Source organism: Capra hircus, chromosome 12, assembly GCF_001704415.2.
Source record: "Capra hircus breed San Clemente chromosome 12, ASM170441v1, whole genome shotgun sequence".
Classification (NCBI taxonomy): Eukaryota; Metazoa; Chordata; class Mammalia; order Artiodactyla; family Bovidae; genus Capra; species Capra hircus.
In genome coordinates this window covers 15,246,743-15,262,826 of record NC_030819.1, presented here as the reverse complement: position 1 = coordinate 15,262,826, position 16,084 = coordinate 15,246,743, and the positions used below count along the sequence as shown (strand labels likewise).

The following is a 16,084-nucleotide window of genomic DNA, read 5'->3' as shown; positions in this document are numbered from 1 at the left end:
GGAGACCGGGAGGGCACCTATGGCCTCCATGAACATGGCAAACTCCTTGTCTGGGGGTTTTATTGGCTTTCTATGTAAACCAAGGAATATCAGCCTCTTTCTCTCCTCTATTTTCTTATCTACAACATTCTTTCCTAATCTCTCTCTAAATCAATCGCTGACTCCGTCCCTGCTTCGAATTACCCTGGATCCACTGGGGCTGGACCCCGGTAGAGCAGGAGTAGATGTTTTTCTGAGCAGAAACCTTAAGGTCCACAGAGCCTGGAAAGGACTTCCTGGTCCTTTACAGGAAAACTCTGCTCAACCTACCCCAGAGCTCTGCTGTTCTAAGCACCGCCTGTGGACCAGCAGCATTGACTGGCCTGGGGGGCCATTAGAACACTGAATCTTGTCTCTACCTCAAACCCACTGACTCAGAATCTTTGGATCCCAGGTGAGTCCTGCTCACAGTACAGTCAGAGAAGTGCTGGTTTAGAGGCCCTGCTCTGTCCTCCTTTGGTTGCACCCTCCCCAGGGGTATGTGGCCACTTGGAGCCCTGCCCCCTCCAGGCCCTGCTTTGAGCACCTGGACCCCACAATCCCTGCTCCCAGCGCCTGTGCCTGCCTCCCTCCTGGGGCTTATGTCCCAGGCTGACAGGTGGTCATGATACAGCTGTTTATGGGCACGAAGAGCATGGCCTGAGATTGGACCTGAAGGCTGGGGGTGCTCTTGATTGAGCAGTAGATTGCTCAAGGCACAGAGAAGGTCAGAGCCAGAGATGGGAAGAGCAGGGGGAGGCCTGGGGGCTGGGGCGGCCCCTCCCACTGCTGTCCTGACTTCTGGCTTGGAGCTCAGTGTCCAAAACCCCAGTCTTTCAGGTTTTAATAGTTATGTAGGTGTACTTGACAGTTTTGTATGACTGATTTATAACTTTTAAATATTTAAACATATAGTATGGTTTTTCCAGTAGTCATGTATGGATGTGAGAGTTGGACTGTGAAGAAGGCTGAGCGCTGAAGAACTGATGCTTTTGAACTGTGATGTTGGAGAAGACTCTTGAGAGTCCCTTGGACTGCAAGGAGATCCAACCAGTGCATTCTGAAGATCAGCCCTGGGATTTCTTTGGAAGGAATGATGCTAAAGCTGAAACTCCAGTACTTTGGCCACCTCATGCGAAGAGTTGACTCATTGGAAAAGACTCTGATGCTGGGAGGGATAGGGGACAGGAGGAGAAGGGGACGACAGAGGATGAGATGGCTGGATGGCATCACTGACTCAATGGACGTGAATCTGAGTGAACTCCAGGAGTTGGTGATGGACAGGGAGGCCTGGCATGCTGCGATTCATGGGGTCGCAAAGAGTCGGACACGACTGAGTGACTGAGCTGAACTGATGGGCTTCATTTATACTCTTGATCTGGGGCCACAGATGTGAGTGACAGATCTATTAAATGTTTCTCAGAGTGTTCACAGTACTTTGTGTATCCCAATTCACTGGGATGTTTGATAAAGATTCAAATTCCCAGGCCTCACTATGTGACCTCTTGGATCAGATCTTCAGGAATGAAGCCTAGGACTCTGCTTTCTGACCACCCCGCCCCCCCCACCCCCCGCAGTGATTCTGATCCACAGCAGATGTACAGGATCACGTGTAATGTTGGGGGGGGGGCATAGAGAGGAGCTGCCACGAATGGTGGGAAGTGTCAGGGAGAGAGAGGGAGGTCCCAGGTCAGAGGAAGGCACTGACACCAACTTACACTTTCCTGCTTCTCTCCTGATTTTCCTTACAACCTGGCCTGACCCCACCTCCGGGAGCTGGCTGCAGGGAGAAGTTGCTAGAACTGGGCAAGGGTGTCCTTCTGCCGACCACAGGGCTCTCGGGGTATGCTCTGCAGAATGAAGGACCTGAGTCAGGGGCAGTAGGAGCAAAGGGGCTGCTGGTGCCTGGAGGGACCTCACGGACCCACTTGGGGAGTCAGGCTGAAGCCTCTGAGCAGGCCTTGGGCAGGGAGACCTCCTGGTCCTGCGGGACACGGGAGGAGTGGGGACAGACTGTGTGGTCCCACCTGCCTGGGCTCAGAGTCTGCATCTGGCAGTTAGGAACCTATGACATTGATCAAGGTCCTAAAGTGCTGTAAGATGGGGCTTTTAATACCCTCAGAGCTTGTGTTAAAATTAAACATGATAATCTTTTGTTCAGGACCGTGACACTGGCGGAATGAGCAAGTGTCGCAGTCTTCATACTGCCAGGAATTTCTGTAGCCACCGACGAGCCCAGAAGTGACATAATAAATAGTACAAGAAAGCCCATTTGGGCACAGCCCTGAAGGCCAAGCCTTCTGGAGGTGCTTCTCATGCCAAGAGAATTGTGCTTGAAAAAGTAGGAGTTGAAGCCAAACAACCAAATTCTGCCATCAGGAAATGTGTCAGGGTTCAGCTCATCAAGAATGGCAAAAAATCACAGCCTTTGTACCCAGTGATGGTTGCTTGAATTCTATTGAGGAAAATGATGGCATTATTGTTGCTGGATTTGGTTGCAAAGGTCATGCCATTGATGATATTCCTGGAGTCCGCTTTAAGGTTGTCAAAGTAGCCAGTGTCTCTCTTTTGGCCTTATACAAAGGCAAAAAGGAAAGACCAAGATCATACATTTGGATGAAGAAGGCATAATAGTAATAAACTTTTATATACCAAAAAATAAACGTGATAGTTAAGTAAAAACACATCCTGGCATACAGAGCAGAATAAGGGGTGGCTGATGTTTATTGGGACTCTCATTACCTTACACCTCTGCAATTCTTGATGCTCGATATCATAGCCACTTGTTACTGGCTGTGCTCAGTCACGTCCGACTCTTTGCAGCCCTATGACTGTAGCCTGCCAGGCTCCTCCGTTCATGGGATTCTCTAGGCAAGAATGCTGTAGTGGGTTGCCATCTTCTCCTCCAGGGTGTCTTCCCAACCCAGACAAGGAACTTGCCTCTGCTGTGTCTCCTGCAGTGGCAGGCAGATTCTTTACCACTGAGGCTGGGAAGCACCTGTCACTGGCTGATAAAATCAATTTCCTCACCTTCCCAGGGGGCACTTGTGGTAAGGAATCTGCCTGCAACTGTAGGAGACCCAAGAGATGTAGGTTTCATTCCTGTGTCAGGAAGATCCCCTGGAAGAGGAAATGGCAACCCACTCCAGTATTCCTGCCTGGGAAATCCCATCCTCTGTCCATTGGGTTGCAAAGAGTCATGATGACTGAACACACACACCCCTGAGACCCCAGACACAGGAAGACTCCAGTCACAGACCTGTTATAGACTTGTGCTTGGCCAGTGGCCCAGAGCTCCTTGAGCTTCCTTGCACAGGAGCGACTCCTGAAGTTACTGCCGAGCTGCTCATCCTGTACTGTTCCCAGGATTTCCCTCCCAGCAAGCCACACCTTGGGACTCAGGCTCGGGTTTGTGATGAACTAAGGCTGTGGTAGTTTAGTTGCTAAGTCATATCTGACTCTTGTGAATCCATGGACTGTAGGCTGCTATGTTCCTTTGTTCATATGGGATTCTCCAGGCAAGAATACTGGAATGGGTTGCCATTTCCTTCTTCAGGGAATCTTCCCGACCTGGGGATCAAACTCAGGCCTCCTGCACTGTGGGTAGAGTCTTTACCATCTGAGCCATCACGGAATTTTTTAAAGACCCAGAGGGATAGTATGAGGAGGGAGGAGGAGGGGGGGTTCAGGATGGGGAACACGTGTATACCTGTGGCAGATACATGTTGATGTATGGCAAAACCAATACAATATTGTAATAAACCTCCAATTAAAATAAATTTATATTAAAAAAAAAGTAACTGCAGGAGTGTAACCCTTGGAGAGGCACTCATCCTCACTGTAGGCTGTTTTGTAGCTAGCTTTTAATAACATGAATGAATTGATGTTGTCAGCATCTGCCCATAAATCCTGCGTGTGTGTGTGTGTGCTCAGTTGTGTTCAACTATTTGTGACCCCATGGACTATAGCCTGCTAGGCTCCTTGTCTATGGATTACTGCAGTATTGGGTTGCCATTTCCTTCTCTAGGGGTTCTTCCCAAACGAGGAATTGAACCTGTGTCTGTTGCAGCTCCTGTATTGGCAGGGAGATTGTTTACTACCAGAGCCACCAGGGAAGCCCAACTAGGCTGGGCTTGTCTGAAACCTCCAGGGACAACTGTGCTATACTGAAAATGACCACCAGAAGGAGATGAATCCATGTATCCAGGTGAGCAGGGTGGAAAGGCCATGGAATGAGGGGCCAGGAAGAACTTTCAGTGAGCAAGAGGTGTCACAGGCCCCCATCTCACCCACCTCATCTACACCCTAGACACAGAAACACACACCCTTGCCCCTATAGAATCACCTGATTTGTTTACTCTGTTCCTCATCCAGATAGAGTCCTTAAAGTTTAAACATGGCAAAGGCCAGTGGATTGTAAAATCACCAGGAAACTCTTTAAGCCCAGTGCTGAAGCTTCACCTCAGTTAAACCAGAATCTCGGGAGAGGGGATGCAGGAGTCAACACTTTAAAAAAACCCACAGGTAATTCCACCCTGCAGCCAAGAGAGGACCTCTGTTGGAAGTAAAAGATCTCATTTCTTCCCAAATGGCAGCTGCTTTCATGTTAGAAAATGTTTGTCACTCAGTCTTATCTGACTCTTTGCAACTCCATGGACAATAGCCCACCAGAATTCCATGGAATTCTCCACATAAGAATACTGAAATGAGTTGCCTATTCCTTTCTCTAGGGGATCTTCCCAACCCAGGGATCAAACCTGGGTCTCCTCCATTGCAGGCAGATTCTTTACCATCTGAGTCACCAGGAAACCAAAGATGGTTTGATTTCTTTCTATTTTGTTACTGACCCTCCCCAGTCAGACCCAAACAGGGAGTAGGGAGTCCTTTAACCAGGTTTGCATGTGTGCTTAGTCACTAAGTCATGTCTGACTCTTTGCAACTCCATGGACTGCAGCCCTCCAGGCTCCTCTGTCAGTGGGATTTCCCAGGCATACTGGAGTGGGCTGCCATTTTCAGCTCCAAAGGATCTTCCTGGCCGAGAGATCAACACTAGTCTCCTGCGCTGGCAGGCAGGTTCTTTACTGCTGACTCACCTGGGGAGCCCCTCTGCCAGGTGTGACTTGTCCCAATAGAATGTGCTCTAGAGGACACACTCTCTCCTAAAAGCACCCCTGGGATTGCTGTATGTGTTTCCTGTCAGCCAGGGGTTGGGTGAGTTCTCACAGGATGTGCTCCCCTGTGCTGCCCATGGCTCCAGATCACAGTGCTGGGCTCAGCATTTTTGCACACTGCCCCGGGGCCGCCATCTTGAAAAACAGTGCCCAGCACAGAGACTCTGCACACAGCCCTCAGAGCTGAGCTGTAGGCTAAGCCATTTTGCATCAGGGAGTCTCATCTGAAGGGCCAGGTGCGAGGCTTCTACATGAGGTGCCCGGTGAGCAAGTGAAACAAGACTCAGCACAAAGGGAAAGAAAAAAGGTAAACTTCATTTCATTATCCAGATTCTAATTTTACTCCCAGAGAATTGTTGATTGGCTTTGTCAGTGACTGTTCTGTCACAGCCCAGCCTCCCTGAACATTAAGGGCCCCATCCTACCTTTAATGAATGTTTCCTTTGTTATCTATGGAGATAATCCTGATGAAGAGAAAGAGACCAATTTCTCCCCTATGCCTGAAGGTCCAAAAGGAAAGGTATTTATATAATGTTTTGTTTTTATACCCATAAGGCAACTCCCTCTTGTCTGGGGCTTGGTTTTGCTCCTGAAATAAGTCGGGGTCTGTGGTGCCCTTCATTTGAGGAAGTCAACCTGGTATTGCTTAAATGGGCAAGGGAAGGACCTACGTAGGCATCAGGGTACACAGAGAACCAGGTCTGGACTCCCAGATGTCAGGCTAAGATGGCCTCATCACCATGGAAACAGTGTGCCCATGCTTTTGAGACAGGAAGGAAGAGGGGCACAGATAGTGACAAAAACAGGATTCCACAAAAACTGGCTTGAATCAGCTAAATCAAGATGGTCTTGAGCATGGGCTGGCATGTGATCCTTCATTATAACACTAAAAGTCACTCCCCTCTCACCATGGCTGGTGCTGTGATAGTTTAAAGGTTGACCATAGAAGTCCAAAAAGTGATACTGAAGCAGGGGTCTGGCTGCTCACTGCTCAAAAGCCAGTAAAGAGGTCAGGTTGATGGCAAGGAACTTTATTTTAGATGCCTGTATGTGTGTGTGGTGGAGGGAGAGTGGGCACCTGTCCAAAGGCTGACTGTCCTCACCCTTGACAATTAGTGGACAAGAGCTTTTATAGACAGAGGGAGAGGGCTACGTGTATAAAGAGCAGAGTCAGCACTGACAGTTGTCTTGAAATTGGTCATTGGTGGTCTGACCAGCATCACCTTGATTGTTTTAGGTACAGCTAATCTTCAGTTTTCTGTGCCTGTAATTTTCAGTTTGTCAAGATTGCTTGGAGAAATATCAATAATCTCCGATATGCAGATGACACCACCCTTATGGCAGAAAGTGAAGAAGAACTAAAGAGCCTCTTGATGAAAGTGAAAGAGGAGAGTGAAAAAGTTGGCTTAAAGCTCAACATTCAGAAAACGAAGATCATGGCATCTGATCCCATCACTTCATGGCAAATAGATGGGGAAACAGTGGAAACAGTGTCAGACTTTACTTTTTGGGTTCCAAAATCACTGCAGATGGTGACTGCAGCCATTAAATTAAAAGATGCTTGCTCCTTGGAAGAAAAGCTATGACCAACCTAGACAGACAGCTTATTTAAAAAGAGAGGTGTTAATTTGCCAACAAAGGTACATCTAGTCAAAGCTATGGTTTTTCCAGTAGTTACATATGGATGTGAGAGTTGGATTATAAAGAAAGCTGAGTGCTGAAGAATTGATGCTTTTGAACTGTGGTGTTGGGGAAGACTCTTGAGAGTCCCTTGGAATGCAAGGAGATCCAACCAGTCCATTCTAAAGGAGATCAATCCTGGATATTCATTGGAAGGACTGATGTTGAAGCTGAAACTCCAATACTTTGGCCACCTGATACAGAGAACTGACTCATTTGAAAAGACCCTGATGCTGGGGAAAGATTGAAGGCAGGAGGAGAAGGGGACGACAGAGGATGAGATGGTTGGATGGCATCACCGGCTCAATGGACATGAGTTTGAGCAAACCCTGGGAATTGGTGATGCACAGGAAGGCCTGGTGTGCTGCAGCCCATGGGGTCGCAGAGTCGGACACGACTGAGCAACTGAACTGAACTAGTTCTCTGACTATACAGACATAATTGTGTCCCACAGTTTAAGTCAATTCTGACACTGTCTGCCTGGAATTTTTGTTAGACCTTGTATAGGTCAAGGACCCATCCCCACAATACTACCCCTTCTTGTCAACTTCAGAAGCCAGTGGTGAGTCTAGGGGTTACCTGTTATTATGGACTGATCATAAATCAGTGTTCCCATAACTAGCTCCTTGAGTGTGGTAATTTTCTAGAGTGACTTACAGCTCAGGAAAACAGCTTACTCAACTAGATCACTAGTTTATTATAAAAGGATTCAACTACGGAACAGTCAGATGGAAGAAATGCAAAGAACAATGTGGGGGGGGGTGCAGGGGCTTCCAGGCCTCTCCAGGTGAGTCGCCCTCCCTGCACCTGCACAGGTTCACTAGCTGGGAAGCTCTGTGGACCCCATCCTATTGGTTTTTTATTGAGGCTTCAGAGAAGCATACTTTAGGCAAGACTAGTTAATGCATTGACCATTGGTAGTTCAACTGTTTCCAGTCCCTCTTCTCCCTAGACATGGCAGGGTGTGGTTGAAAAATGCCAACCCTTTAATCTGATGTTTGGTTTTTCTGACAAACAGATGAATTCACTAAAACTCAGGTGTAGTTGAAAGGGGCCTGTTATAATTATCAAAAGACACCTTTTCACTCTTACATTAGCGCACCTAAGGGTTTTAGGAGTTCTGTGCCAGCAACATCAGGAAGACCAAAGACATATTCTAATTATAAGTCATAATATCACAGTCTTCAAGCTTCATCCATGGTGCAGCACGTGTCAGAATTTCCTTCCTTTTAAAGACTGAGTGATATTTCATTGTATTTTTTTTCTAAGAATCTTTTTTATTTTTATTTATTTTATTTTTTTAAAGTTTTATTTTTACTTTATTTTACAATACTGTATTGGTTTTGCCATACATTGACATGAATCCACCATGGGTGTATATGCGATCCCAAACTTGAACCCCCCTCCCACCTCCCTCCCCACAACATCCCTCTGGGTCATCCCTGTGCACCAGCCCCAAGCATGCTGTATCCTGCATCGGACATAGACTGGTGATTCGATTCTTACATGACAGTATACATGTTTCAGTGCCATTCTCCCAAATCGTCCCATCCTCTCCCTCTGAGTCCAAAAGTCCACTATACACATCTGTGTCTTTTGCTGTCTTGCATACAAGGTCATCATTGCCATCTTTCTAAATTCCATATATATGTGTTAGTATACTGTATTGGTGTTTTTCTTTCTGGCTTACTTCACTCTGTATAATCGGCTCCAGTTTCATCCATCTCATCAGAACTGATTCAAATGTATTCTTTTTAATGGCTGAGTAATACTCCTTTGTGTATATGTGCCACTGCTTTCTTATCCATTCATCTGCTGATGGACATCTAGGTTGTTTCCATGTCCTGGCTATTATAAACAGTGCTGCAATGAACGTTGGGGTACATGTGTCTCTTTCAATTCTGGTTTCCTCAGTGTGTATGCCCAGCAGTGCAATTGCTGGGTCATATGGCAGTTCTATTTGCAATTTTTTAAGGAATCTCCACACTGTTTTCCATAGTGGCTGTACTAGTTTGCATTCCCACCAACAGTGTAGGAGGGTTCCCTTTTCTCCACACCCTCTCCAGCATTTATTACTTGTAGATTTTTGGATCGCAGCCATTCTGACTGGTGTGAAGTGGTACCTCATTGTGGTTTTGATTTGCATTTCTCTAATAATGAGTGATGTTGAGCATCTTTTCATGTGTTTGTTAGCCATCTGTATGTCTTCTTTGGAGAAATGTCTATTTAGATCTTTTGCCCATTTTTTGATTGGGTCATTTATTTTTCTGGAATTGAGTTGCATAAGTTGCTTGTATATTTTTGAGATTAGTTGTTTGTCAGTTGCTTCATTTGCTATTATTTTCTCCCATTCAGAAGGCTGTCTTTTCACCTTGCTTATATTTTCCTTTGTTGTGCAGAAGTTTTTAATTTCAATTAGATCCCATTTGTTTATTTTTGCTTTTATTTCCAGAATTCTGGGAGGTGGATCATAGAGGATCCTGCTGTGATTTATGTCGGAGAGTGTTTTGCCTATGTTCTCCTCTAGGAGTTTTATAGTTTCTGGTCTTACATTTAGATCTTTAATCCATTTTGAGTTTATTTTCATGTGTGGTGTTAGAAAGTGATCTAGTTTCATTCTTTTACAAGTGGTTGACCAGTTTTCCCAGCACAGTTTATTTATTCATTCCAGAACTATTTCTTTGAATGCATTTATTTTCTTCATATATATTCATATGTGTTTCATGTATGGGAAAAATGTCTGAAGTTATTCATTTCCCTCTTGTACTGATACCTGCTTATTAACTCATTTAAAATTTATTTATTTGAGGGGTAAACAAAGTAAACGTTGACTTCTTGCTTATGTACTTTTCTCTGTGCATCAGTTCACTGCTGAGTAACTGTCCTTCATGCCACGAGAAGGATGTGCTGTGGTCTTTCCTTTTCCCTCCTCTTATCAAAACAGGATTCCTCAGGGCCAGCCTCGCAGTAGAACAGACACTGGGGAGCCTGGGGCTGTCATCTCAGTAGCCTGGCAGCTTTGTGCTGGTCATCTGTGCTCACCTCCACTGACCAGTACTGGCCACTAGCTCAGGGTATTTCGCGGCGGGGTGGGGTCTCTCCCAGAAAGGCCCCCCCAGGGTCCTGCTCCATTCCAGTTGGAGACCTTCCCACAGAACCCTTGTTTGGTCCTGATGAGGGCAGCGTGCCCGGAGGGCGGGCTGCTATCTCCTTCTGCCAGCTTTCTCTGGGTCTTCACCCCAGCTGAGGGGCGTTTCTGCTGCAGCCTGCCCCTCCTTCTCCACCTCTGGGTGGGGGCCCGGGCTCAGAGCACGCCCTCTGGTAGAGTTTGCAGCCCAGTACAAGACCGTGGGTGCCTGGGGTCCTGCGCCCCGCGCCTTGCGGTTCCCCCACTGCCTCCATCAGAGGCGCCTGCAGCCTCCCCTCACACCTGAGTGTGGCCCCCAGCTGCCTCCACCCCACGCCCCCGACCCGCGCGGGTCCAGGCCGGCAAGATGCGCCCGGTGTCCCCGGAGGAGAAGCCCAACCCGCTGCAGGACGCGAACGTCTGCTCCGGCTGTTCTCCTGGTGAGGCCCGCCTGGGCTGAGACACCCCGCCATCTCAGGGCCAGTGCCTGAGCTGCACTTTTCAGGGGCTGCGGGTCGAGGGTCAGGGCGAGGGAGCAATTTCCGATGGCTGCTTGTAGCGGGTGGGGTCTCCCCACGCCAGCCACAGGGGTCCCTGTCTGCGCCCTCTGGGTGAGGCAGCCGGAAGGGTTATCAGCACCTGAGAGGGACCTGGTGGCGAGGCGCAGGGTCTACCTGCCTTGCAGCTCGCTGCCCCGTCAGCCTCCTTAGTCCCGGGAACAGGAGGGGCAGCGGAAGCAGGAGTCAGGGAGGCTGAGAACCCAGGCTGCCCAGCGGGGTCACCGCCAATGGGAGAAGGACGGGACCCCGGACCTCCATCCTTATCCGGCTTCCCCAGTTCAGTTCGGATTCACAGTTTTGAATTAATTTACACCATTTCCCCACTAAGCAAACAGCCCTGAACAGCTTTATCTAATTTACCTTTAATTAGTGCTCTGCTCCTGTTGTCATCTTCCAATAGTGTCCCCACCTTCCCCACATTCCTTAGGTGACAGCTGAGTCCAACTGCACTGGGTTCCCTTGTCCCTGTGTCTGGGACCGTGTCTCCCTGCCTCCCTCTTTCTCTCCGTGTGCATCTCTCACTGTACATCCTGGTATTTAGTTGTGACACATTTCATGTGTATAATAACACTAATATTTTTTATTTAATGAATGGGGACACGATTCTTGAACACATTTTGCTTTTATCTGGGATACACTGAGAGGACTGGAGGATGTATTTGACATCCCTTTCCTTACTGTGAATGTCTCTGCTTCCACCTTTGAGAGTCACCATGGGGATGGGGTCCCTGAAGCCTGTGGGGTATTACCTGTATCTCTAGCCTTTCCAAAAGCAGGGTCTTGATGCAGGTGGTCCTGCCCAGGAATCCTCTGGTACTGCAACCACTGAAGGGTCCCTGAGTTGGGAGGAAATTCGCAGATGAAAAGGGGCTCAGAGAGATGAAGCTCTCAACTAAAGTTTTCCATCTGGTAGCTGGGACCACTAGCCGGGTGGAATCTTTGGGTTTAATCAAACTTGGGTGATTTTTATATCATTTATTCCTGGACGCTAATCCATTCGTCTTTCCCACAAATTCTGATATTTTGTTTTTTTTATATGGGAGGGCCTCCGGGATCCTCAAGAAACCTAAGCTTCTACGCTTGTTCTGATGGTGGTGTGTTCAGTGTGTGTAATTACATCTCTTGGCCATTTGGTGACAATATACAGCCTTGATGTACTCCTTTTCCTATTTGGAACCAGTCTATTGTTCCATGTCCATTTCTAACTGTTGCTTCCTGACCTGCATATAGGTTTCTCAAGAGGCAGGTCAGATGGTCTGGTATTCCCATCTCTTTTAGAATTTTCCACAGTTTATTGTGATCGACACGATCAAAGCCTTTGGCAGAGTCATAATGCAGAAATAGATGTTTGTCTGGAACTCTCTTGTCCTTTCGATGATCCAGCAGACGTTGGCAATTTGATTTCTGGTTCCTCTGCCTTTTCTAAAACCAGCTTGAACATCTGGAAGTTCACGGTTCACATACTGCTGAAGCCTGGCTTGGAGAATTTTGAGCATTACTTTACTAGCATGTGAGATGAGTGCAATTGTGCAGTAGTTTGAGCATTCTTTGGCATTGCCTTTGTTTGGGATTGGAACAGTTAGGACTGGACATGGAACAACAGACTGGTTCCAAATAGGAAAAGGAGTATGTCAAGGCTGTATATTGTCACCCTGCTTATTTAAATTATATGCAGAGTACATCATGAGAAACACTGGGCTGGAAGAAGCACAAGCTGGAATCAAGATTGCCAGGAGAAATATCAATAACCTCAGATATGCAAATGACACCACCTTTATGGCAGAAAGTGAAGAGGAACTAAAAAGCCTCTTGATGAAAGTGAAAGAGGAGAGTGAAAAAGTTGGCTTAAAGCTCAACATTCAGAAAACGAAGATCATGGCATCTGGTCCCATCACTTCATGGGAAATGGATGGGGAAACAGCAGAAACAGTGTCAGACTTTACTTTTTGGGGCTCTAAAATCACTGCAGATGGTGACTGCAGCCATGAAATTAAAAGACGCTTACTCCTTTTTAAAAAAAAAATTTTATTTATTTTTATTTATTTATTTATTTAAATTTTTATTTTTACTTTATTTTACTTTACAATAGTGTATTGGTTTTGCCATACATTGACATGTATCCACCACGGGTGTACATGACGCTTACTCCTTGGAAGGAAAGCTTTGACCAACCTGCTGCTGCTGCTGCTAAGTCCCTTCAGTCATGTCCGACTCTGTGCGACCCCATAGACAGCAGCCCACCAGGCTCCCCCATCCCTGGGATTCTCCAAGCAAGAACACTGGAGTGGATTGCCATTTCCTTCTCCAATGCATGAAAGTGAAAAGTGAAAGTGAAGTCACTCAGTCGTATCCGACTCTTCGCGATCCCATGGACTACAGACTACCAGGCTCCTCCGTCCATGGGATTTTCCAGGCAAGAGTACTGGAGTGGGGTGCCATTGCCTTCTCCATGACCAACCTAGATAGCATATTGAAAAGCAGAAATATTACTTTGCCAACAAAGGTCCATCTAATCAACGCTATGATTTTTCCAGTAGTCATGTATGGATGTGAGAGTTTGACTGTGAAGAAAGCTGAGGAACAAAGAATTAAAGCTTTTGAACTGTGGTGTTGGAGAAGACTCTTGAGAGTCCCTTGGACTGCAAGGAGATCCAACGAGTCCATCCTAAAGGAGATCAGTCCTGGGTGTTCATTGGAAGGACTGATGCTAAAGCTGAAACTCCAATACTTTGGCCACCTCATGTGAAGAGTTTACTCATTGTAAAAGATTCTGATGCTGGGAGGGATTGGGGACAGGAGGAGAAGGGGATGACAGAGGATGAGATGGCTGGATGGCATCACCAACTCGATGCATATGAGTTTGAGTGAACTCTGGGTGTTGGTGATGGACAGGGAGGCCTGGTGTGCTGTGATTCATGGGGTTGCAAAGAGTGGGACACGACTGAGTGACTGAACTGAACTGAAGGAAAGAGGGTCAAGTAGAAAAAATATGGGTGTAGGTGTCCCTGTTGGCTCAGTGGTAAAGAATCCTCCTGCCATAGCAGGAGACCAGGAAACGTGGGTTTAATCCCTGGGTTGGAAAGATCCCTTAGAGGGGGAAATGGCAACCCACTCCAATGCTTTTCCTGAGAAATCCAATGGACAGAGGAGCCTGGCAGGGACAGTCCATGGGGTTGCAAAAGAGTTGGACATGACTGAGTGACTAAACAGCAACAACTGTAAATGATACCAAAGTAGAGACACCCTCTCCTTAACCTCAGACACGGCAAGGATCTCTCCAGGGATGTTCTATTTGCGGATTTTCAAAATGTGTGTGCGTGGAAATGGGAAGATAGGACTTCTAATTGATTTGGGTAGACCCCATTTCCAGTTTTTCTGCTGAATCGGAAGGATCTGTTACCTCTTATTTTACATGTGAAGTCACTGAAGCAGAGAGGCTGAGTAATATTTTTAAACTTTTTATTTTATATTGAAGTATAGACAATTTACATTGTTGTGATAGTTTCATGTCGGAAAGGGACTCAGTCATACCTATATATATAACCATTCTCCCCCAAATTCCAAGAGTTTAAGTAACTTGCCTGCATCACATAGCTTAATAGTAAAAGTTGGGTCCTAAACCAGGAGTCTGACTCCCGAGTCTGTGTTGTCCTGTATGTAACTGCTGTTCTGAGCTGCTTCTCTTTGGATACTTGTGCTTAAATGCAGGGAGAAGGCGAATGCAAACACACCTTTGGTCTTGTAGGCAAGGGATTTTCAAGGGAAACTAAGTTCTTGCTGTTGGAGATGATGTTCACAAAACATCTCTATAATCAGGCTTTAGGACTGCTGTTTTCAGAGTATGGCTCTCAGACCGGCAGCATCCTCGTCACCTGAGATCTTGCTTTAAATGCAAATCCTCCCCTGCCTACTCCAGTCCTTCTAGACCAGTTCTGTAAATTTAGAAATGGTGGGGATGGGGTTAAACAGGCTCCAGGTGATTCTGATAGAAGGTAGAGGCTGACTTCTGCTTTAAGCCGCTCCTCCCATTGGCATTGTTTCTTCAGTGTTAACTTTTAAAAAGGGGTCCAGACTTTGTGAGATTAGTTGGTGACCACAACTGCCATCCTGTATGTAAAGTCTGAGGTACCCTCATGATTTCCTCATGTTCCCCACTCACTGTCCTGGGAAACTGAAATGAGCCCAGGCAGGAAGTGCTGCCCAGAGATAAGGTCCACCTTGTAGGGAAACTGAGTTTTCATCTTCTCTTTGGGTGTTTGCTTTTCTTCTCATATTTCATCTGCTTTCTCAGCTTGTTGCTGCTGCTGCTGCTAAATTGCTCCAGTCGTGTCTGACTCTGTGCAACCCCTCAACTTGTAAATGATGATAATAACTAGGTTACTGACTTTATACAAATGACTTCACTGGGGTTTTAGTGTTTTCATAGCACAAGTAGGACTGAGAGTCTAAGAGAAGTTGTGCATTATGACTGTTGGTAATTGTGAATTTTAGAAGAATATATATATATATATATTTATATTTATATAAAAAGTTTTAAAAAGTATGGAAGAAGGAGGGCCTCCTAGATAGGTGGCACAGAGATAAAGAACTCACCTGCCAGTGCAGGAGACACAAGAGATGAGGGGTTTGATCCCTGGGTTAGGAAGATACCCTGGTGTAAAAAATGGCAACCAACTCCAATACTGTTGCCTGGAGAATCCCATGGACAGAGGAGCCTGGTGGGCTACAGTCCATAGTGTCTCAAAGAGTCACACAGGAAAGCACATAGAAGAAGAAAGGCATAAGGATTTGTTTTTATTAGCCTGATATACTTGCTGATATTTTGATTATTTCTTAGTCTTTCCCGTAGACATCTTTGCCTATCTGCACATGCCCAGTTTTTTTTAATTGAAATTATAGCTCATGGTTTTTTAGAATTAATTTTTATTGGAGTAAGTTGCTTAACGATGTTGTGTTAGTTATGCACACTTTTCTATGAAGTTAAATATGTCTGAATCCTGTTTCCTTCTTAATTTTTGATGGTTAACATTTATTTATAGCATTATCTAATGTGCAAAATATGGCACTTATTTTTTAATTAAACTTTTTATTTTGTAAAGGAGTATATCCAATGGACAACGTGATAGTTTCAGGAGGACAGCAAAGGGACTGAGCCATACATACACGTGTATCCATTCTCCCTCAAACCCCCTCCCATCCAGGCTGCCACATAACACTGAGCAGAGTTCTCTGTGCGAGACTGTAGGTCCTTGTTGGTTATCCGTCATAAATACAGCAGTGTGTATATGTCCCTTCCAAACTCCCTGACTATTCCTTCCCCCCATTGCTCTCCCTGGCATCCGTAAGTTTGTTCTCTGAGAGTCTGTTTCTGTCAAAATGTGGTATTTAACTAAAATGCATGCAGTCTTTCACTTTTGTTTCATACAGTTTATTGCTAATTAGGATGTGATGGATATCTATGACAATATATTTTGGTGCATCTTTCATTTCCCAAGTTCCCAGAAGTAGAATAATTAGTGAAAGGCTGA

At 46.1% G+C, this 16,084-nt stretch overlaps 1 pseudogene; it reads left to right on the top strand.

The window, feature by feature from the left end:
* On the top strand, window positions 2,198–2,649 carry LOC108637256 (annotated as a pseudogene).